At 37.9% G+C, this 22,546-nt stretch overlaps 1 long non-coding RNA gene across 1 annotated transcript in view; it reads left to right on the top strand.

The window, feature by feature from the left end:
• The first annotated feature begins 883 nt into the window (after positions 1-883).
• The window catches only part of LOC131896629 (uncharacterized), a 54,968-nt gene continuing 33,305 nt past the window's right edge, over positions 884-22,546 (top strand). Inside the window, exon 1 of the long non-coding RNA XR_009375477.1 lies at positions 884-1,140. This is a non-coding gene — a long non-coding RNA (uncharacterized LOC131896629). The remainder of the gene's footprint in view (positions 1,141-22,546) is intronic.

The following is a 22,546-nucleotide window of genomic DNA, read 5'->3' as shown; positions in this document are numbered from 1 at the left end:
TCACAAATAAACTTGTGCATACATATCCGTGACTGATGTGTAGCCATTTGAAATTTTGTATGTATGCATTATAATGAAATAGTCAATGACACAAGAATTGGCAGAACAGACATTCGCATGGAAGACAGACTATTTTGATGAAATAAGGAAGGTGCCAAATAATAAATGATAATAAATGCACAACAGCTGTTAACTAAAGCCATTAAGTGATAGATGTACAGTGCAGGAAATGCAGCAAGTTTAGAAACTATGAAAGGTATCTGATGTCCTTCCATGAGTGATAACCACTAATGATACACAACCTCATGTGCTCAGTGTTCTGTCCAATAAATAATCACATTGTACTTTCAAAGTTCTTTTATGTTCTTTATAGACTTTGTATTAATTTGTATCCTTAACATTGTGTTTCATTAGATTTTATGTACAATGACTTATTCAGTCACTCAAGTCACGGGACAAGCATAATATTTTATTTTAATATTCTACTATTATTGAAAAAATAAAATACATATACAGGCATTAAAAGACATTGTACCAGTTGAAGAAAAGAGAAATTACAGTCACGTATTTAAATTTAAAATACACAACACTACACTAGGTATTTGGTTATCACTATCTTATTAAGTGTTTTAAAACTATATTCAATTTAATTATTGAGGATGAACTTTTAAAAAAAATGTGATAAATCTTTATATCTTCAGCTACTGCAAGTCTGAATAGAAAGGTTCTGATAGTAAATGAGTGGCTGGTAAATGTGGCAGGTCTAATCCTAGCTCATAATGATTGGAGTAAATGCATCAACCTGAAAATCCAGCTCAAATCCATGGTGACACTTCTATGGAGTTCCTCAAGCTGACAAAGGAACATCCTGAGGTTTGTGACACTGGCTGGATCAGTCATCAGTGCCCTTGTGTTTCCAAATAAAGAAACCTAGCTGGGAGAAGAAGGCAAGAGCCTCAACAACTTGAGTGAGTGTAGGGTCAGAGGCTACGTCACAGGAGACACTTGTGAAGGCAATGCCAGCCTGCCACCTGAACATCACCCTGTGGAAGAGATAACATAGTAATAAGATAATAACAGCATGTACTTCCACCGTCTTTGGTGAAGCCCAACCTTCCAGATGTCCGCGTGCATGCAGAGGTATGTTTTTATCAACAAAAGACAAACTCATCAAAACCAGGTGTTTGGACAGAGGAAACCAATAGATTTTATTCTATGTTCATGCTTCATAGTTCTTTGAACTTCCCTTAATGTCATGAGCTTAGAAACAGAACTATAAACCAGGAAAAAAACCACGAATGATGTGACTCTAAGAATCCCCTGGAAAACCATGATTCCATGGGCACATTGCCGTGGTATCTTAAGCAGAAGAGAACAAAGGCTTGAGACCCATGTTGATAGGATACTTGGGGTCCACAGTTACCTACATAACAAAGATGAGAGAAACAGCATTGGGACAGTAAGAGGCAGTCGCCCCACACAGACAGAACAGATATACTTTAAACACACCAGATGCTCGAGAGCTGCTATTGCAACATACAGACCTCAGAATTTGCACTGAGCTCAATGCCAAGCTGTTCCACCTGTGCAGCCCCAGAGGCATCATTAGTTTCATTCTTCACAGGAAGACTGTCTTGAGAAACCCGGGCAGCTTCAGTTTAGGCAAGAGAACATGTGAAAAACACAGAATTGCTCACTCCTGGGCTCCAGAGTGGTTGGAGAATAAAGCTCCCACAATTGCACAAAATGGACCCATCGTTTCTCAAAACTAAGGGGAGAGGGGAGAAAGTAGAGCCTCCTGGAGGTTTCTGATTCTGTCAAGTAAAACATCACTAAGAAATGTGTTCTTAGTATTAACATTTGCATGAATTTATTCTAAGGCTAGTACAAAATAATACTGGTAAAATAATAGAAATACTTTAAACCAGTTTTAGCAAGTATTAATATGTGATCTCATGTCTGTTCTCAGGACCCTTTACATTTGAGCTAAGCAACTAATGTCTCATCTTTTAACTATGACATCATAATGCTACAAAGCTATTGTTTTGGACTCATTTTTCCTTCCTGTTGTGCCATAAAATGAAGTTTAAAACAGTTTTTCCATTGAAGGTAGCAACCAACTACTGGGTACTGGAAATAATTTGGTTAATCAAATATTTAAAAATTAAACCAGAATAGAACAGGAAATACCATGGGCTCTAGCATTTTGCTTTACATATGTACCCATATAGATTGCATAGCTTGTGCCTATTTTAAGTAGTAAAGAACAGGAACATGTAGGAGTCATAGCCACTAAAGTTTGATATACTAACGTACAGATGAAAGATGCTAGCAAATGCATTTTCTTAAACATCCTTCACTACTGGGCCAAAAGATCTAATAAGGCGGATTGGTTGTGATTTGGTTCAATGGTTAGGGAATGCTTGCTTACATTTTTAATGTAATAAATAAGTAGGCCAGTATTCTACAATCTTAACACTATGGGGCTCATATGTTGAAGCAGAACTTTCATCTTTTTAAAATGAACTAGTTGAAAAACAATACTACTTTGATGTTATTTCAGTTTCAGAGTCTCAAATAAAACTGAAGTGCAAACCCTGCTAAAATTTGGAAGTTATTGAATTACAATCTTGGATAGCACAGTGGTAATTTTAACCAAAAGAACAGTAGCGGTGAAGCTCCATCTGGATTTAACTTAATTGTAAACACACAGCACCTTTGTCTGCTCCTCCTGATAATGGCCGGCGTCTCCAAGCTGGCCCATGTGCTTGCCAACATGTTGCTACTAACAACATATTTGTTTTCCAAAAGCCATTCTTGCACAGGAATAGGACTTCCATTAAAGAGAAATAGGTATTAGCATATTATAATCCAGAGGCTCCAAGCATGTTTTGCATTACACAGAAAATGCCCTTATTTTATGGTTGAATGAAATCATTAATTAAAGTTGCCTTATAAACCCTGAATTCCCATCCACACATACAGAGCATCTGTCTTGCTCAGACACAAAAGCCTGGGCATGCAATAATTCCGCCATCCAGCAGTCCAGGCTGCTCTCAGTGGGGCAAACTGTCTTCTTTCACTCACAGTCTCTGTGGCACTTAGAAGTACAGGCAGCTTTAGACTTTTCTTGTATCTTCAAATAAGAAAACTGGATTTACAATTTGGCCAAACCAGGAAAGAGAAAAATGAGTTTCTCTCTGACTGGTCTGCGGCAGTGTTGTGATTTAACAGAAAAGATGAGACAAAAGCCAGGAGGAGCTGGTGTTAACTGAGGTAAGCCCTGAGTGCTATGTGAGGTCTCCTCCTCCAAGGCAAGTTCCTCTTCTGCTGCAGCAGGCCCTGTGCCCTCCCTCTCTCCAGTGTGTAATTCTAGGCAGAAATTTAATTCTTTGGGTCAGGTTGGTCCACAGTTTCTTAACCCAAAGGAGGGGCAGAATCTGAATGCCTCCTCTCCTGCGTGACAGCCAGCTCCTGTCCTAGAGTTGGAGAGAGACAGGGGAAGTAAGCATTTAAATTTCACTCTGAACTGGCTCTCCTTCTAATGTTACTTTTATGGCTGTAATTATCTTTGAATGTTGGGGTGTGGTATTTACAAGCCAAATTTATTTAAGTGAAATAATGGCAACATTGCAGAAAGCTCCCGTCAGGTTATCAGTGAAGCAGAAACCACAGGAAAAAAAAGAGTCTTATGGAGATGTAGCAACTGTGACTGAATACGTAAATCTAGGTATAAAAATGTACCAGGTGTTACTTAGAAACTAAAAGGCTAAAATCTCCAAATCTATAACACAGACTAAGGAAACAGTGAAAATGAGTGGGCTGTGGTTTCAGCTGGAGAGAAAAGTCCTAACCCGTGGCCTGAGATCGGACAGGTAAATATCGCAGAGTCTGCTAGCTGCAGGGGATCTCAGACGTGCTAAGACAGCGTGTCCTAAACTTGGGAACAGTGAAATTGCGTGGGTAGATGTGTAAAGCCGTTGCCTGGCCTCACTGACAGGTTAGAGAAAGAAGGATGGGGCACTGCTCTTCTGTTGATGAAGCTCTCCAGATGCTAAAGTGCAGCTCAGGCAGGTAAGGCAGACATGCCTGCATTGGGCTGAGGAAGCTGACTGCTGCCCAGGCAACTTGCAGTTACTGTGAAGAGCAGAATGGGACAAAGAAGGCTGCTGGAGGGACTGCCCAATTTAGAAATTCGATTCGTATTGAGGGAGTGGTTTGTTCTTTCCTTTAGAAGATGCCGCTGATTAAAGATACCCTTTTATTTTCTTTTTCATTGTTTACTTATTTTTCCTTATTATGTAAAATAAAAGGAATGTGTTTGCTGGCTCTGCAGGTCTCCCCAGTCACTCTTAGAAAGGGCATCTGTGGATTCCAGAACAGATACACTTGCTATTCCTACTGACGTTGTTGCGCTTAGGAATGGCTATGGTGGTTTGAATGGTAAATGCCCCTCATAGTCTTGGGCATCTGAATGCGTGGTCCCCAGTTGGTAGCACTGTTTGGAAAGGATTAGGAGGAGTGGCTTTATTGGAGGAAGTGTGTTACTGCAGAAGGGCTTTGAAAGTGAAAAGACTCATGCCATTTCCAGTTTGCATGCTGTTCAGGATGTTAGCCCTCAGGTTCCTGCTCCTGCCACAAGCTAGTGTCCAAGTCATAAATGCACAGCTAGAACCTTGGCTTAGGTTCACAGTGGAGCCCAGTGCCCCAGACTCCTGTGTCAGCATTTTGGAACAGTGTCATGTGAGCATACAACTCCTTTTATGATTTATAGTCAACATGTTTCCGAGCTTTTTTCATATTCAGTAGAAACTCCAAATAGGCTATTAAATAATGTATTTAATTATTTCAATAAAAAGTCTGCTAAATTTGGGCACAAATGCAGATTTGTGCAATTCTTATTTCGAAACAAAAATAACCAGTTAAGAGAAAACAGTAAAGACAATCAGAAGTCTACTAGAGAGACAATAGAGAGAGACAATATGATTTTCCAGATACCTTTGGTGTTTTCTCCCTGGCTCACTGGGCCTTTCTCTACCTCCTCCTCTCTCTCTCCCTTTCCTGTTTCCTTATCACTGTCCTATAAACAAAGCAGTTGACAGAGGCCTCAGACTCAGACCTGTGTTCACACATGTTGTTCTTTCTGTTAAAGGTGTTCTTACGTCCCTTATCCTCAGCTCTCACCAGTGCATGTAATTTTTATTTCGAAGACTTATTTTTAACTAACACTGTTAGTGAAAGCACTTTTCAATTCATCAGCATAAAGTGTCACTATAATATGCTTGTGTGTGTGTTTGTTTGCTGTGAGTAGTAAGTGTGTGCATGGGCATGTTGGCTGTGTAGGTGGATGCGTGTGTGTGTGTGTGTGTGTGTGTGTGTGTGTGTGTGTGTGTTTGCTGTAAATATTTGTTGTATGTGTGTATGTTATGCATGTTTGCTGTTTTTGTGTATTTCCTCTGTGTATGTGTTTGTATGTGGTGCTGTGTATGTAATTGTTGTGTATATATGTGTGTATTTGATATATGTGTGTATGTGTGTTCACTTTTGCTATTTCTTTGTGTTTACTATGTGTGTGTATGTCTTTGCTTTATGTGTCTGCACTTTCTGTAAATCTTGGTGTGTGTCTTTGCTCTCTGATTCTGTCTCTGTCTCTGTCTCTGTCTCTGTCTCTCTCTCTCTGTGTTGTATGTGTGCACATGTGTGTGAAAGCCAGAGGTGAAGTGTCCTTCTCTATGGTTTTCCACCTTATTTTTTTGTGATTGGATGTCTTCACTGAAGCTGGAGATCACTGATTAGCCATACTAACTGGCCAGCAAGTGACATGGCTTTGTTCTGCCCCACACTAGGGTTACAGAACAGCTGTAGTCTTCAGCTCTGACATGAGTACCGAGGATCTGAACTCAAGTCCTCATGCTTACAGTTTTATCACAGAGTTCTCTCTTTAACCCTACAATATGCTTCCATAGAAATTCTAATCATGATCCTCCATGCAATCTGCTGAAACACATTGAATTCCCAATTGAACTAGAAGCATGTTAAAAATATTGAGGTCTAAACGTGTTTGCTATTAAAGGTAGTCCATGGGCAGTGTCTGGCTCTCTTAGCTGCATAGTTTCTATATAGAAAATGTTCCTTTATCCAGAAAGATCATCAGAATCTCTGTGGTACCAGAAATAATGAGCACAAGCATTGAGGGTAAAAATTTGCCAGACAAGAACTGACATAACTTTTTTACTGCAATTTTTAAAATGTCCATTAAGTTTACTTATCATATATTGTATTGTGTCATGCAAGAACATTTTCATAGACAGGCATACTGTGTGCTGAGCACATCACCTGCATATATCTGTCTTCTTCTTTCTAAGTTAGTCCCCACTCCCCATTGTCCCCTAGACAGTCTGGCTTCTTATTTCATGTCATGTAAGCATACAGACTTTATATACATAAATAAAACCACTTATGAGAGAAAACAATAACACTGTTTTTCTGAAATTGGTGTAAGTCACTTAATAGGATCATTTCTACTTACATTCACATTCCTACAAATGACATAACTTCATTTATGGCTTAAAAACCTACTTAACCATTTTATGGGTCTGGGGTTGTTCAGAGATTCACCAGTCTGACAACCAATAAGACTTCAATAAGAAGAGGATTTATTAAAAATACTGGCCAGGACCAAACCAGAGACTCAGAATTCTCTAAGAAAGTCTCCAACTATTGTTAGTTCAAGGATTCTTAAAGGCAAACCCCATAAAAATACAATTTGGGGGAGTATAGGAGGGTTGAGTTAATTATGAGTTAATTTTTTGTGTCTGGGCGCAGACAAAGCTTAATTTTTTTTGTAGCAGATATCCAAGAGATGCTTCAGGGATCCTGAGCAAGCAAGAGTTTCATACAAAAGTGGAACTAGCAGTTAGCTTGTTGGCCTTGAGACCCATATCTTGTAAGAACAGCTGAAGTAATGAAAGATTTTACAACAGTCCATGTTTTTAAGACTAGCCCAAGTGCTCCAGGAAGTCATCCATTTTGGGCCAGTTAGCTGACAGGTTCATTTTTTTTTTCTCAAGATAGGAGCAACTTCTTCATGGCTTACCAGCTAAAAATAATTTCCTTTTTACAAATCTTCCCAGCACAATCAATTTACAAATATTCTAAATACAATGTTCACCATCACAACCACATTTTCTTTATTAATTTTTTTGTTGTTTCACACCTCTACTGGTTCAACAACAGCTTTTGTGACTAGTCTGGCAGTAAGCATTGATGTGAAAGAATCTTTGTGATGTGTCCTTTGTGTAAAATTACCAGGAAGGGTACAGTTGGGTCATCTACTATGTCTATTGTTAGATGTTTAAGAACCATCCATATTGCTTTTCACAACAGCTGGACTAGTTTCAATTCTTCCAATGTTATATAAGTCTTCCTCTTTGTTCATATCTGTTAGCATTTATATTTTTTTAATGACTGCCATTCTAACTGGAGTGATAGGGAAACTCAAAGTAGTTTTAATTTGGATTTTTCTAATAATTGGTGGCATAGAAATATTCTTTAGATATTTATTGTCTTGAAGTAATCCCACTGAAATCAGGAATAAAACACCACTGTCCACTATCCTCACTCCATTTACAGACTGTAATCAAAGCATTAGTTTGAGCAACAAGACAGGAGAAGAAAACAAAAGGGATACAAAGAGGAAAAAGAGAAATCAAACTATTCCTAGTTTAAGTGATATGATAGCATACATCAGAGGTCACAAAATATTACCTGAAAACTTCTAGAAAAAAGTTTCATAAAAATGACAGGATACATAATCAACTTTAAATCAACTTTTATATACCAACAACAAACATACACAAAAAGAGAAAATTGACTCACTCCCATTTACAATAATATCAAAGAAAATAAAACATCTAGGAATAAACATAACCAAGAATATGAAAGACCTCAACAATGAATATAATCTCTCAAGAAAAATGATAGAGTAAGACACTAGAAAATAGAGAGCCCATGCTCGTGGACTGGTAGAATTAATATTGTGAAAATGGCTATTCTACCAAAATCCATTTACAGATTCAATGCAATTCCAATCCAAATTCCCATATCATTCACAGAAATAGGGAAAAAAAACTGTCTTAAAATTTGTATTGAACCCCAAAGGGTCCACAATAGTCCAAGCAATTTTGAGCAAAAAATGGAATAGTGTTAGAGTGAGTGATAGTCCAGATCTCAAGTTATATAACAGAGCCATAGTAATAAAAATGAAAATATGATAAAAACAAAAATATAGTAATGGCACAAAAGCAGACATGTAGATCAGTGGGACAAAACTTAATATCTAAACATGAGTACCTATAACTATAGCCATCCAGTATTTGAAAAAGATGTAAAAAACATAGACAGCATCTTCAATAAATGGTGCTGGGAAAACTGGATGTCGACATGTGGAAGAATAAAGTTAGACCTGTACTTACCTTTCACAAAAAAAGCAACTCCAAGTGGATCAATAACCTAGATATGAAACACAAAACACTGAAACTGGTAGAAGAAAACAGGTGATACCTTACATAATATAGATGTAGAAAAGGACCTTCTGAGTAGAACCCCATTTGCCCAGGAATTAAGGCCAGCAATCAACAAGTGAGAGCTCATAAAACTAAAATGCTTCTACATAGATAAGAAACAATCAATGGAAGATAATCTTTACCAGCTATACCTCTGACAGAAGAGTAACATCAAGAATACACATGGAATACTGTTGGCAAAACAATCACTGTCAAGGTGTAGGCCACTATAATTGTACTGCAGAGAACATGTAACAATCACACTTGACACGCCAATATTTTAAGAATTAAAAGAACACGGATTGGGTGGTATACACTAAGATTTTAATTACTGTGGATACAAAAATAAATCAAACCAGAAAACAGAATCTAGTGAATAGTTTGAGATTGATGGAGAAAAGAGTTGAGAGAAGAGTAAATAGAAGGAAGGGGACAATGGGGCTTGCGGAGGAGAAACAGTTTGGGCTTAAAGGTAGAATGAAAAGAAAAGGAAAGAAATGCTACAGAAGACTTGGGTCTTAAGATACTAAGCACAGAGAACCCACAGACCAGTTAGTCTATGTTGTTCTGAAAATTCTATGAAAAGAAAACAAGAAAGGAGAGAAAAAAAGAAAATAGAAATAAGAAGGCAGAGGAGGGAGCTCAGTGCCGAGAGAGAGAGAGAGAGAGAGAGAGAGAGAGAGAGAGAGAGAGAGAGAGCGCCTAGTAAGTAGGTATTGAATATTAAATATATGGAGGAATAAATAAATGTGAAGGGGTCAAAGGTGAATAAGGGAGAGAGATGAATGTAGTCTTGGCTGGTTGTTATTATAAGTTCTACTCTCAGAGTTCCTTCCTGGGCTCCCACATGCCTATCATGTCCCTGAGTGGTTAGGTCACAGATGCTGGCCACACATCTGGACAGTTCTTCTGTTGCTGAACTGATGCTACTCTTACCTCTGGACAAACCATTGTGAGGCTGAGGTCATGCCATAGATGCTGGTCCCATTAGTGCATAGTATTTCACAAGTCAGTTCTTAGAACTGATGTCTCTCTGGATGACATTTTTTAGCTCTTGGGTTGGTGGAAGCTAGTGGTCTGCTAATCCCAAAAGATTTTTCTAAAACCTATTAATCACAAGGTGTTAGTTCAGACATAGAGGTGGGCAAGGAGGTGAGGCTAGAACTAGGCTAATGTGAAGTAATAAGACTCCAGACTTGCAACATTATAACTTCTCCACAGCTCTGCTGTTCTAAGCAGTCCATCAGCCTCTGCAGACACAGCTTCTCTCCAGGAATTCTCATTCACAGTACTGAACACTTTAGTTGCAGCCCCGCCTCTTATCTATTCAAATACAACCCTGCATGAAAGGTGTATTAGGCAAAGCCAGGTAAAACCTCATGCCCTCACGAGAGAGAGACACTCTACCTCTGATGATTTCTTTGCTGTGCTTTTAGTCACAGTGTGTTTTTCTTATTAAAATGTTTAGGCCATTTTTTAAAAAACAAACTCCTGCAGTTGATATCTTCATGGCCCCAGACCACTCATGAATATACTGTTAAGAAAATCAGAGCAAGTGTCATTCAACCAGCAGAACTCTGACCAGTAGAATTCCTTTGGCTTATGGGAATGAACAAAAACAAACAAACTTTGACTCAAAACTGCACAGTGTCCATCCAGGCAAAATACTGATCAGAATCTGGAGTTGTTAGGGGAACATAATACTCAGGTTCCAACCCATGTGCCAGACACCAGGAAGGGCTGCCCAGGGGCAGGGCCAGCATTGCAAAGTTACCTGTAAAGGTGAGACCTGCCTCTGTGACCTGACCTCACAATGGACTGTCCAAGGATGAGAACAGCATTATAAATTGGAATTCTAAGAGCTAAGAATGTCATCATATAGCATCTTTCTAAAAACTATCTATATAATAGCATCTATCTATATATATATATAAAAAAAACCCTCCCCTAATCTTTGTAGAATTACCTCTGTGACACACCCACCAATGTATTTTAAATTCGCCCTGGTTTATAACTTTCTTTGTTCTGTAAAACTATAAAACTTCATGAAATCGCCTCCATGTTGGATCATGGAATTTGGGGTGACCTAAGTCTGTGTTCCTCAGCTATGGTCATTCATATACACTCCTGAATAAACCAAGTCTTTTATTCCTTTGAGGTAGGAGTTGCTCTTTTATGTGACAGTAGTAAATTTATATTATTTTTCTCTCCTGTGACTGGCCATTTGTGATAAAATACAAGGTTCTAATTGTTTATATCAGGCAATTGTAAGTCCCTGGGTCATGCTCCGACACTTGGGGTCTGATTGTTAAGAACATGGAGGAACTTGGATTTTTATATGGGGCCTTTTTTCTTCCTTCCTTCCTTCCTTCCTTCCTTCCTTCCTTCCTTCCTTTCTTCCTTCCTTCCTTCCTTCCTTTCCTTCTTTACTTTTCCCCCTTCCTTCGTTCCTTTCTTCCTTCGTTCCTTTGTTTGTTTGTTTGTTTCTTTCTTTCTTTCTCTTCTCTTCTCTCTCTCTCTCTCTCTCTCTCTCTCTCTCTCTCTCTCTCTCTTTCTTTTGTCTCTACATCCTCTTCAGAATTTACTTTTGACGCTATATAAAAAACTGCACAGTCTGAACTCACTTTGGATGCCTGATCTCTCCACTCATTGACATCTCAGTACTTGAAATGCTGCGATCTTCCTTCCTCTCCATTGTTCAAAGTCAGTCTACTAAGTGCTACTTCCTTTCAGTTGATTTCCAAGAGTTTCTTCTGTTAATCTCCCCTTCCTTTCAGCTCTCAAAATACGGACATATCCTTGATTCATCGCTTATGGATAAAATATAGCACAGGACTCATGACTCTGGTTCTTCCTTCTAGTTCCATCCATGAGTTCAACCCTTCAGACCATAAGTGCTTTTTTCATGTCAATATGTCTGGTGTCTATTGCATTTTGCTCCCTATAATAAAAACCGACTTAAACAAAAACATTTACTTCAACAAAATTCCTGACATCTATCCATGAACTGAGAAGACTAGATAATGTGGGTTAGTATAAAAGACTCATGAGTTATACGGAGTTTGTTAGCTTTTCAAACCTTGCAAAAAACATTTTATGGTACAAGGAGGATTGTTTAAATGGATTTTCTTTGAAATAGAGAGCCTGAAAGTATTATAGGCAAAGGGAATGCAAGAAGTCAGTACTCTCTCTTGTAAGAAAGTTTGTTATGTTTAACCTACATTTTCACTTATATATGTGTTCATTTAAGGTATTTGGCTTCTTTTGCTAATACCTGCATTCACAGTAATCACCTTGCGTGTTCACTCTGCTCTCAAGGGTCTGGTAAGAAAGATGGCAGTGGAAGGAGACAAAGAAGGTTCTCAGCCTTCGCAGGATTTCAGGTGGAAAAGTGTGACATTGAAGAGTCAACTTTAATATAAATAAAAGGGAAACTACAGGGAAAGAAAGTGACACAGTACAGAACCCAATAGCAAATCCCAGCCGATCAGCTGGAGTTGAAACCAGTGGAATCAGAGAAGAGCTCCACAGACAGACACTCAGAAGGCAGGTCTCCTGCTGTAGTTTGTTTACCCTCAGATTCGTTCGCTAGTTCATTTAGTAGGTGTCCCAGCTGGATTCTGTCCCAAATCTAATTATTCTGAGAATATCATCATTTTCACTGAAATAATTTCCTTTGTTTATTCAGTGAATAACTAATGAGTCTTTATTCTCCCGAATTGTAGTCAAAGTGAATGTGCTATAAATTGATTTCAGTAGTAGCTGTTCCTTTTGAGGTAAGCCATATAAATTGTCTTTCACTAGCTTAAGGAGAAACAAAGAAATAATCAGCCAAACAAAAAACCATAAAGTACATTTATTGGAATACTCTAGTAAGTATTTACCCAGAAGAAATCAAAGACGCTCCATCTTAACTATTTTTTTTTAAAGTTACTAGAGGTGTTTGTAAACACAAAATTTAAAGTTGACAGAGGAGGTAAGGACAGGGAGGTGACTGGAAAGGCTAACAGTGAGGAGAAAAAAAACCATTCTTGGCCTTGAATGGGTGGATCCAGTCAATGTATGAAGCTTACCCAGAGACGACACTGTAAACAGTGCCTGTGCCTACTCGAAATTATCTTAAGTACATACTGTTGAGGGAAACATTTAATCTTATTATTCAGTTGCTCACTAACAATTAACCTTCAACATTGATGAAATGAGGTAAAATCATAAAGAAAAAACAAAAACAAAACAAATATAGGAAGCTATGGTTTTATAATTCCATCCTTAGCAAAAGACAGTAATCTTGATTCAGTGAAGCTGCTCATTCACACACAACAACTGAAGTTTCTGAACTTCTCTATATCTGTGTCTTTGTTAGGGTTCCTATTGCTGTGAAGAGACACCAATACCACAGCAACTCTTAAAAAAGAAAGAATTTAATGGAGGCTTGCTCACACTTTCAGAGGTATAGTCCATTATCATCATGGCAGAATGAATGGCAGCATGCAGGCAGACATGGTGCTCGAGAAGGAGCTGAGAGTTCTACATCTTCATCAGCAGACAACAGAAGTTGTAAACACCACCTGTCCAAAGACTAGGTAACTTCTGGGGATTTGGGAGTTGTAGTGCTTAGAAAATAACAACAAAGCCTCATGGGAAAATGTGGTGGTCTGTAGGTTTTGTCCATATAAGCCCTGCCAACATGTGTCTCAGGGCCACTCAGCTGGAAAATTTCCAAGTGGTAGTACTGACCAAATTCCATCTTGGTCAGTATTTAACATTTTAATAAAAACTTGTTTGAATTCGGCCAAAATCATGGAACTGGTTTTCTCCGTCAAATTTCAGGATGACAAAGTGAACTGAGTCACTGGGTGTAGCTTGAGCACAGGAGAACTCAAAACCCACCCCCGACAGTGACACACCTCTTCCAACAAGGCCACACCTACTCCAATAAAGCCATATCTCTTAATAGTGCTGCTCCCTGTGAGCTCATGGGGGCCAGTTACATTCATATTACCAAAACCTGGATACAGATTTCTCTGAAATTGAGAGTGGAGAGAGAGAATTTTAGTCCTATGACCCTTCTAATATTTCACCTCAAAAAGGGACAGAAAATCTAAAAGATATTATTCTCATTTAATCTTTTAGGTACCAAAAGACTAAAAGAATCCAGATTGTTCTGATTCAAACTGAAGAAACCACAGAACAACAACATTGTAGTTTCATTTTCTCAGAATTCTTCAGTGGACATTGTCTTAGTCTGAGTTTCTATTGCTGTGATAAAACATCACAACCAAAAGCAAACTAGGGGAGGAAGGAGTTTATTTTCTCTTACAACTCTCACGTCACACTTCATCACTGTGGGGATTCCGGACAGGAACTCAAGTCAGGAAAGAAACAGGGGCCATGAAGGATCCCTGTTCACTGGCTTGCTTGCCATGATTTATACAATTAGCTTTCTTATACAACTCAGGGCCACCTTCCCTGGGTTGCCACAACTCACAGTGAGCTGGACCCTCCCATATCAATCATTAATCAAGACAGTGCACCTCAGACTGACTGTCTTAGTTAGGGTTTCTGTTGCTATGAAGAGACACCATGACAATGGCAACTCTTAGAAAGGAAACATTTAATTGGGGTGGCTCGCTTACAATTCCAGAGGTTTAGTCCATTATAGGCAGGAAGCAAGGCAGCATGCAGGCAGACATGGTGCTGGAGAAAGGACTGACAGTTCTTGTAAGCTGTACTTGACTCACAGGCAGCAGGAAGTAGTTTGTCTCACTGGGTGTGGCTTGACCATATATGAGACCCCAAAGCCCACCTCCACAGTGACACACTTCCTCCAACAAGACCATACCTACTCCAACAAGGCCACACCTCCTAACAGTGCCACTTCCTTTGGGGGCCATTTTCTTTCAAACCTTCACACTGACCTACAGGCCAAATATGTGGAGGCATTTTCTCAGTTAAGATTCTCTATTCCCAGGTGTGTCCAGCTTTGTGTCAAGTTGACAAAAACCAACCAGCACAGCCATTTTTACATTAACTCTAGTGACATGTGAGTATGGGAGGTCTTTCCATCTTCTATTGTCTTCTTCAGTTTCTTCATAGATTTAATTAAGGCTTTGACTGTTGAGGGCTTTCACATTCTTGGCTAGGTTTATTCCAGATACTTCATTTTTGTGTGTATGTGGTTATTGTCAATAGGAGCATTCCATGATCTCATTTCAGGAGGTCGGTTGTTGGTTCATAGAAAGGCTATTGTTTTTTCTAAGTTGATTTTATATCTTGCCACTTTGCTAAAAGTGGTGGCCATTTCTCAAAGTTCTCTGATGGAATTTTTGGAATCTCTTATATGTAATATCATCTTAAATAGGGATGATCTGGCTTCTTGTTTTCCTACTTGTATCTCTTTAGTTTCTTTCTCTTCTCTTTTTTTTTTTTTTAAACTGGTGCTTCCAGCACAGTTAAAGGAGTGGAACGATGGATGGCCCCACCCAATTGTTGAGTTCAGTGGGATTGCTTTAAGTTTTTCTCCATTTAGGAGACTAGTCTGTGTGTTTGTCATATATAGCTTTTATTATGTCAAAGCATGTTCCCTCTAGTCCTACTCATTCTATGACTTTTATCATGAAGGCATGCTCAATTTTGTCAAAGGTCTTTTCTGTTTCTATTGAGATGATCACATGATTTTTGTCTTTAAGTTCATTATATAATTTATTACATTTATTGACTTACATATATTGAATTATCCCTTCATCTCTGGCATAAAACCAACTTTATTGTGGGAAATAATATATATAAAGGTAATAAATATAATAAATAAAAAATAATAATCTCTCTCTATATATTTCATCTAGCCCCATCCCTAGATGAAGAGCTATAGACAATGTCTGTTGAGAGGGAAAAACAGGATGTGCCATTTAATTGGTTATTCAATCTCAAATCAAACAGTCAGATTTAAGCACACACATAGGAGCAACATTAAAGAAACCTATATATGCCTGAATTTGGTTTGCAAGTATTTGAGTGAGGAATTTTGCATCTGTGTTCCTTGGGAATGGGGATTTTGGTCTGTAGTTTGTTTGTTTTGTTTTGTTTTGTTTTGTTTTGTTTGTATGTGTATGTCTTTACCTGGTTTTAATAGTAGACTAATACTTGCTTCACAGAAGGAGTTTGGAAGTGTTCCTTCTGTTTTTACTGTTTTGAACAAGTTAAGAAGTATTATTTGTAAATCCGTGTTGACTAGGACATCTTGTGAGAGTGTGGTCTGTATAACATAGAGAAGTTGCGTCCATGAAATCTTAACAGTATGGTTGCCTCAACAAGACTTGAAAAAAATGAGAACACTACTTTACATGCCAGCTTCGATGGGGGAAGTCTCACATGCCCTACCCACAGATGAAGAGCTACAGACAAGAATGTCTGCTGAGAGGAAGAATCAGTCTCCCCCAGGGATGTGTCATTAATTGGTTATTCAATCCGAAATGGTCAGATCTAAACACGTACATAGGAGCAACATTAAAGAGACTCAGCTGGGATTTATTCATATAGTTATATGTGAGATATATATATATATATATATATTTAAATAAGATATTATGAATATGAGAGGGCATGGGGTGTACACAAAACAAGTTGGAGGGATGAGAAGTAGGTGGGTATTTTATGTAAACACAGTACTCACATATGAAATCCTCAAAAAATAAAATTGAAAAAGAAGTTCTTAAATGAAATTAAAAACAAACAGATAGCTAGATGGAAAAAAAGCTCAGTGGTTAAGAGTATTGGCTCTTCCGGAGCTCTTGGGTTTGGTTCTCAGCACCCACGTGGTGGCTCACAACTGTCTGTAACTCCAGTTCCAGGGATCTGGTGAGCTTTTCTAGCCTCTGCAGGCATAAGATGCACAAGTGGTATACAGACTTACATATAGGCGAAACACTTATACACATATAATAAAAATAAAAAGATAGAGTGCTAATAATTATTTTTGTTCATATTTTTAAGAATGTATTAACATACTAGCACTGATATGTTTATGTAATTTTAAACTCAATGAACATGGCAATCATATATAGTGGACATTTGCAGGAAAGACCATGAATTTGAATTGAATATAATGAGATTGTCAACTAGAATTATGTTTACAATAGAGTATAACCTGTTATATAGCACAACACATTTTCAAAGTATGAGGACATTGTTCAGTTATTTTAAAAGAGAAAAATAAAGTGTTTTCTTTCTTCCAAAATATGTCTAGAAAGATCAAAATTGAGGGTTTTTAACAAGTGCACTTTTTTTGTTAAGGCAGTTTTATTTCTCTTACTTGATTGGAAAGGAATTATGCTACATAAAAACAATTTTTTTATTCAGTATTTCTTTTAAGTGTGTTAAGAGCAGCCTGTAGAATATTTTGCGATTTCTGATTAATAAACCGATGCCTAACTTTCTGTTATATCTGCCTAAAGGAAGTGCATCCTATGGGCATAAATTTTAATAAAACCCATAAAGAAAATGCAGAAGAAGTAAAGAATAACCCTCAGTGTGGAATGTGCTTGAAATTACAACATAAAGAAAGCATTTAAAATCATGTTTGGTCTCCTCACACTGCTGAACTCCCGTCTGACATTTATTTCTCTTCCTATATGGAAGTAAAGCCGGGGACATCAGAATGGATCTGCTTGGTGTCCTAGCAACGGTGCCTATATCCTCCTCATTATCTCTTCTGCCCCCTTACAATAGAGCAAGTGTTCAGTCCGATTTCACTACCACCTACTTTCCAAATCATCTTACAAAGTTAATTCTTTATACGTTCTTGCATCTGGATATTTCCCTCGAACCATGAGAAATTCTTGAATCACTCCAGTCTCTACAACTGGCCCTTTTGCTTCTCCACATTCTGCTCTCTTTCATATCTGCATATCCCACTAGTTTCCTCCTCACTCTGTTCTAGTTCCTTTCCTATTACCATCTTCAAATATCTCATCTCTCACTAAGGTCAGTTCTGCCACCAGAAGTTCTCAGTGCAATGAATATTTCCATCTTTTTCCTTGCTGAGCTTTTGGAAGCAATGATTCCGACCATTCTTCTATAGAGCCAGGCTTTTCACCAGCCTACCATCATGGTAGTTTATTTAATTAGTTTATCAAGTAAGCATGATAGTTTATTTCAGTTGTTCTGCCCATTCTGGCTTCCCTTCTTAGATCCACCTTTGAATGCTGAGTTGTTTGAAGTCTCGCATTCCCTTCACTCTAAGCTGACCCTGCTTCCCAATAAGAAAGTAAGAAAAGTAAAAATCCCCAAGACAAAAGGTAGATAAAGAGAAACCGGTTAAGTTAAGTTAAAGAGCTAGCCAGAAACAAGCCTAAGCTAGGCTGAGCATTCATAACTAGGGAGAAGTCTCCATGTCATGATTTGGAAACTGGTTGGTGGTCCCAAAAGAGAAAGCCTGGTACGTGTCTGTGTATACAAAATGGCACAGAATGATCTTACTTTGCCTCACTTCATTATGACTTCAATGTGACATTGACATTAGCGACTGTAAAATTGTCTATGTCCAACAAGAGAATAGCAAGGGCCAACATCTAACAGCAAAGAGGTATAAAAGGAGGAAATTTGCCTCAACACTCTTAGAGCTCCTTGCTAGACAAACAGTAAAAACCATTTACATTTATTTATTGAAACTCATATGGCATGGAAGACCAGAAATGATAACCTGAGGATGCTGGGAAAGTATATTTTTTAAATGCATGTTCCACACAGAATTAACAGCAGAATGAACAAGAGGAACTAAGACTGGATGGAAGCATTTGAGCAAATGAAGGAGAATCCCCAGGGCCCTGCTGCCAGGTTCTTTTTGGCCACTTCAGGGAGCAGCTCTTTCTCTGGTGAGACCCTTCTGTCATGAAGTCCTTGCAATCTGTTAGTAGACAGGATGAGGGAAAAAGTTTCCTCATGACCCATTCTGCAGATAAAGGTAGAGAAACAATGAAAGTACTAAGTTGTATGTTTGGGGGAGAGAGGAATTAGAGCTTCAAAGACCAGCCTTGGGATTCAATGGAATCTAAACAATCTTACTTCTGAGGTTTTTTCTAATGTAGTGCAGTTTTGTCTACTCAGCATGACAGGCTACCATCCTCTGGGGGTCATGTGTTGAATGAGCCCTGACAGTAACCAACCTACAATTGACAAATCAGCTCCCATTTTAAAGGCTCGTTCTTCTCAGGGGGCACACCAGAGAGTGTTAGACTTGGGTGGTTTCAATTAGTGACAGCTCAAAATTATCTGTGTGGGCAGCGAAACAGGCAAATCTGAGATCAAGAGGAGGAAAGCTGATAGTGTAAATGCAGTCCCGATGAATAAGACAGTTGTCTTATTGCTCTAGTTAAAATTCCAAGTACTGTATTGAATAGATATGGAGAGAGTAGACAATTTTGTTTGTTCCTGATTTTAGTGGAATTGCTTTGAGTTTCTCTCCACTTAATTTGATGTTGACTATAAGCTTACTATAAATTGCCTTTATTATGTTGAGGTGTGTCCCTTGTATCACTGATCTCTCCAGGACTTTTCTCATGAAGGGATGTTGGATTTTTTTCAAAGGCCTTTTCTTCATCTAAGGAGATGATTGTGTGGTTTTTGTCTTTCAGCTTGTTAATATGGTGGATTATATTTACTTATTTTTTATATATTGAACCATCCATGAATCTCTAGGATAAAGCCTACTTGATCATGGTGGATGATCTTTTAGATGTGTTCTTGGATTCAGTTTGCAAGTATTTTATTGAGTATTTTTGCATCTATGTTCATAAGGGAAAAATGATCTGTAAATCTCTGTCTTTGTTGAGTCTTTGGGTATCCAGTAACTCTGTATGTATTTTTAAACCATTTACAATGTTCTAGACTTTGAGGATAGTATTGATAAGTTTTGTAGTAAGTTTTGTGATTTAAATTCTGTTTCAATAAAACTACACAGCTGCCTAAAACAAAGAAACTGGATGAACTTAAAAAATACTGAAACTCATAGTGCTGTTATAAGTTTCCGTCACTAAGACAAAATAACTGGGGTAATCAACTGTAAGGAGGAAGGGTCTATTTCATGTTTTCAAAGTTCTCAGCCCATCGATACTTGCTTCTCCTTGAAGTTGAGGCTATAGTGAGACAGTGTATCATGGTCATGAGTATATGGAACAGCAAAATGCTCTGCTCATGACTGTACAAGAAAACCATTTTATACTGAGAACCTGCAGAAGGCCCAGCAATGTTTACAAAATGTCTCTTAAGTAACATATGAGGGGGTGTGATGCTGATGTTTGCTTCTCAGTGTGTAAAGTTAGGGACTAACTTTTGTCATGTATGGTTCTAAGTCATGATTACTTGTGAACAATGATTGATAGTTTATGCAAGGTCATACTTCATAGAACCTCTTGTTTTAAACATTGCATGTCCTACCATAGTCTCTTGACATGCCTCTTATGATTTGGTAATAAGTGCTTCAACTATAGGTTGAGTTGTCTACATGTCAAGTGTAAATTTCTGTTTCTGTATAACAAACATTCTCTTCAATAGAGATTAAAATGAACAATCATCTACATCACATTCCACTTAAAGTCATAGAATTTTGGTGACTCTTTGTGATAAAGTTAGATGGTGGTAGGCTGAATGATAGCAAATCCATGAATAAGATATGTATATGTGTGTGTATGTAATAATTCTAAGTTCAAATGCAGTTACTTTGGTTACCTGGATCTGAGTGAATAGTCCTAGAGCATTCTGTATTTTAGCAAGTGTGCATTAGCCAATACAGACAGCAAAAACCATGTGTCAGGCAGGGGTTATACTTTACCCATGAAGAAAGCTTTGCCTGTAGAAATTAGCATTAGAGAAAATTCTGACTAGTTCAGTCTTCCATGGTGCTTTATAACCGGAGGGATGGTTTCTTCTCTTCTCAGGCACACTGGTCAGAAATCCCAGTGAAAGTTCAGTCTTAGTAACAACAGAATAAGAGACACTGAAGCAGCAAGAAGAGCCAGTCCCCAAAGGGCCCAGGTGAAGAGCCCAGCATGAACTAGAAGGGTGCTTTGCATGATGGTTGTCTGAGTTAAACTGTGCTGTGCATGTAGTGTTGTAAGCTTTGTACCTGACAAGAACCATAGAATCCAGTCTTTCTATCTACTTATATTACACATTTCTCTCCATAATAAAATATTTCTTATGACTTGTAGTGATAAGTACTTTAAATGCTTAGATGAATGCATTTGAAGTGTTAATTTACTGTTCATGAGATTTACCATATATTCATAGGCTGACAGGTATCCCCTTGAATAGAGATTAAAATTAACTTCTATAAATCATAAAGCATATCCTGAATCTTTTAAAGACAGCTTAGCACAGAGGAAATTAAACATGGATAAATGTCCTAGTGGCTAAATTCATTATATGCAGAAGTTGTCACCAGGAATGACTACTCAGATTTCTACCCAGCAGAAAAATCAAAGAATGGTTCCACGCCTCTTCACAGCATACATCAAGTCAAGATCATTGCCTAATTGGTGTTTGACTATCTAAGATCAATTACGTAGAACCTGGGCTGTACATGCTGCATTGTTGTCTAAGTTACCTGTGATCAAATTGTGAACTCACCAGTGTTTTATAGAGGTCTTTGAAAACAACCAGGAAGTTTTCAAAGCACTTCCTTCCTATCCTCGTTCATTCACCAAACAAACCAAACACAGCTATTCCATACTTCCTGCCTTTCCCTTCCAGTGTCTTTTGGACAGCCAGAGTTTAACAGCTTCTCTCAAGGTCTTTTCAGAGAATACATATTTTGAGAGATTCCAAGAGATGAAAAATCATCCCAGGATTATTTCAAGTGGTGATATCACCTGCGGCACAGAGACTGACATGAAGTCATCAAATAGATTTGACTTAATGCTTCTGGACAGAGTTAGACAAATACTTTTTACTTTAAAAAATGAAGAACTTCAAAGACGTTTCATTTTTCACTGATTCCATTACATAGAATTTTGAGAGAAAACTCTGAACAACAATAACAAAAAAATCTATGTCATTGTATTTAGTAACAAGAAAACAGTTCTTCCAAAAGTCACGGTATATTGGCTGTCAGTGCCAGTTACCTCCTAAAAATGATGTTTGCATGGCTTCAAATAAATAGATACAGCCACAGAAAATCAGAGTTGGAACATGGCAGGGAGATTGTGAAGTTCTGTGACATTTTTTTCATTAGAAAAGCTCTTATCACTTTGACCCTCTAGCAGGCGTCTTGGTTCGGTCGATGAAAGCACAACACAGCGGCTTCGTGGCTTCATTCTGAAATCAAGCTGATGAGACTTGTGAGAAGTCTTTCCAGTTCCCAGAGGATCTTAGGCTTGCTTTTCTTCTTCAAAAGAAAGAAAATTACTGTTGCCATTAAGGTTCTGGTTTTTTTTTTTCCCCTCATCCTCGCACAGCAGTTTTGATGGCAGACTCTAAGTTTTTGCTGTGGAATGAATCTCTTGAGCTGGTGACCTAGAAAAGGTAACTAGTTTCTGATAGTTAATATTTACTTAATATTATTCAGAAAAGCAGACTTAGAAAGAATCCAAAGACTATAGATTTACCTGCAACAAGATTATCATTTTTTTGTCAAAATTTTATATATTTGAAATGAAAACTCTGTTAGAAATATAAGTTTTCAAAAAATGAAGGTATATGTATACTTCATTATCTCTCCTTTTTTTCAGGTGTTTTTTTGAGATAGGATCCTGCAAACATAGCCCAGGCTACCCTCATACTCAATACAACCCTCCTGTCTCTTAAGACTTCCAAGGATGGAAATTTATATTTAATTGTGATTGATTAATGATTATCCTTTATTTGCACTCCTAGTACTTTAGCTCTTATTATGATATAAAATTAGGGATCAAACTATTATAGTAACCAGTAAGTCATCTTTAAATGTTAAAACAAAGTACTTGAAACAGGAAACTCATAAAGGAACC

This window comes from Peromyscus eremicus, chromosome 20 (assembly GCF_949786415.1).
Source record: "Peromyscus eremicus chromosome 20, PerEre_H2_v1, whole genome shotgun sequence".
NCBI classification, from domain to species: domain Eukaryota; kingdom Metazoa; phylum Chordata; class Mammalia; order Rodentia; family Cricetidae; genus Peromyscus; species Peromyscus eremicus.
Note: the sequence above shows the minus strand (reverse complement) of the source record. Positions and strands in the feature narration are given on the sequence as shown.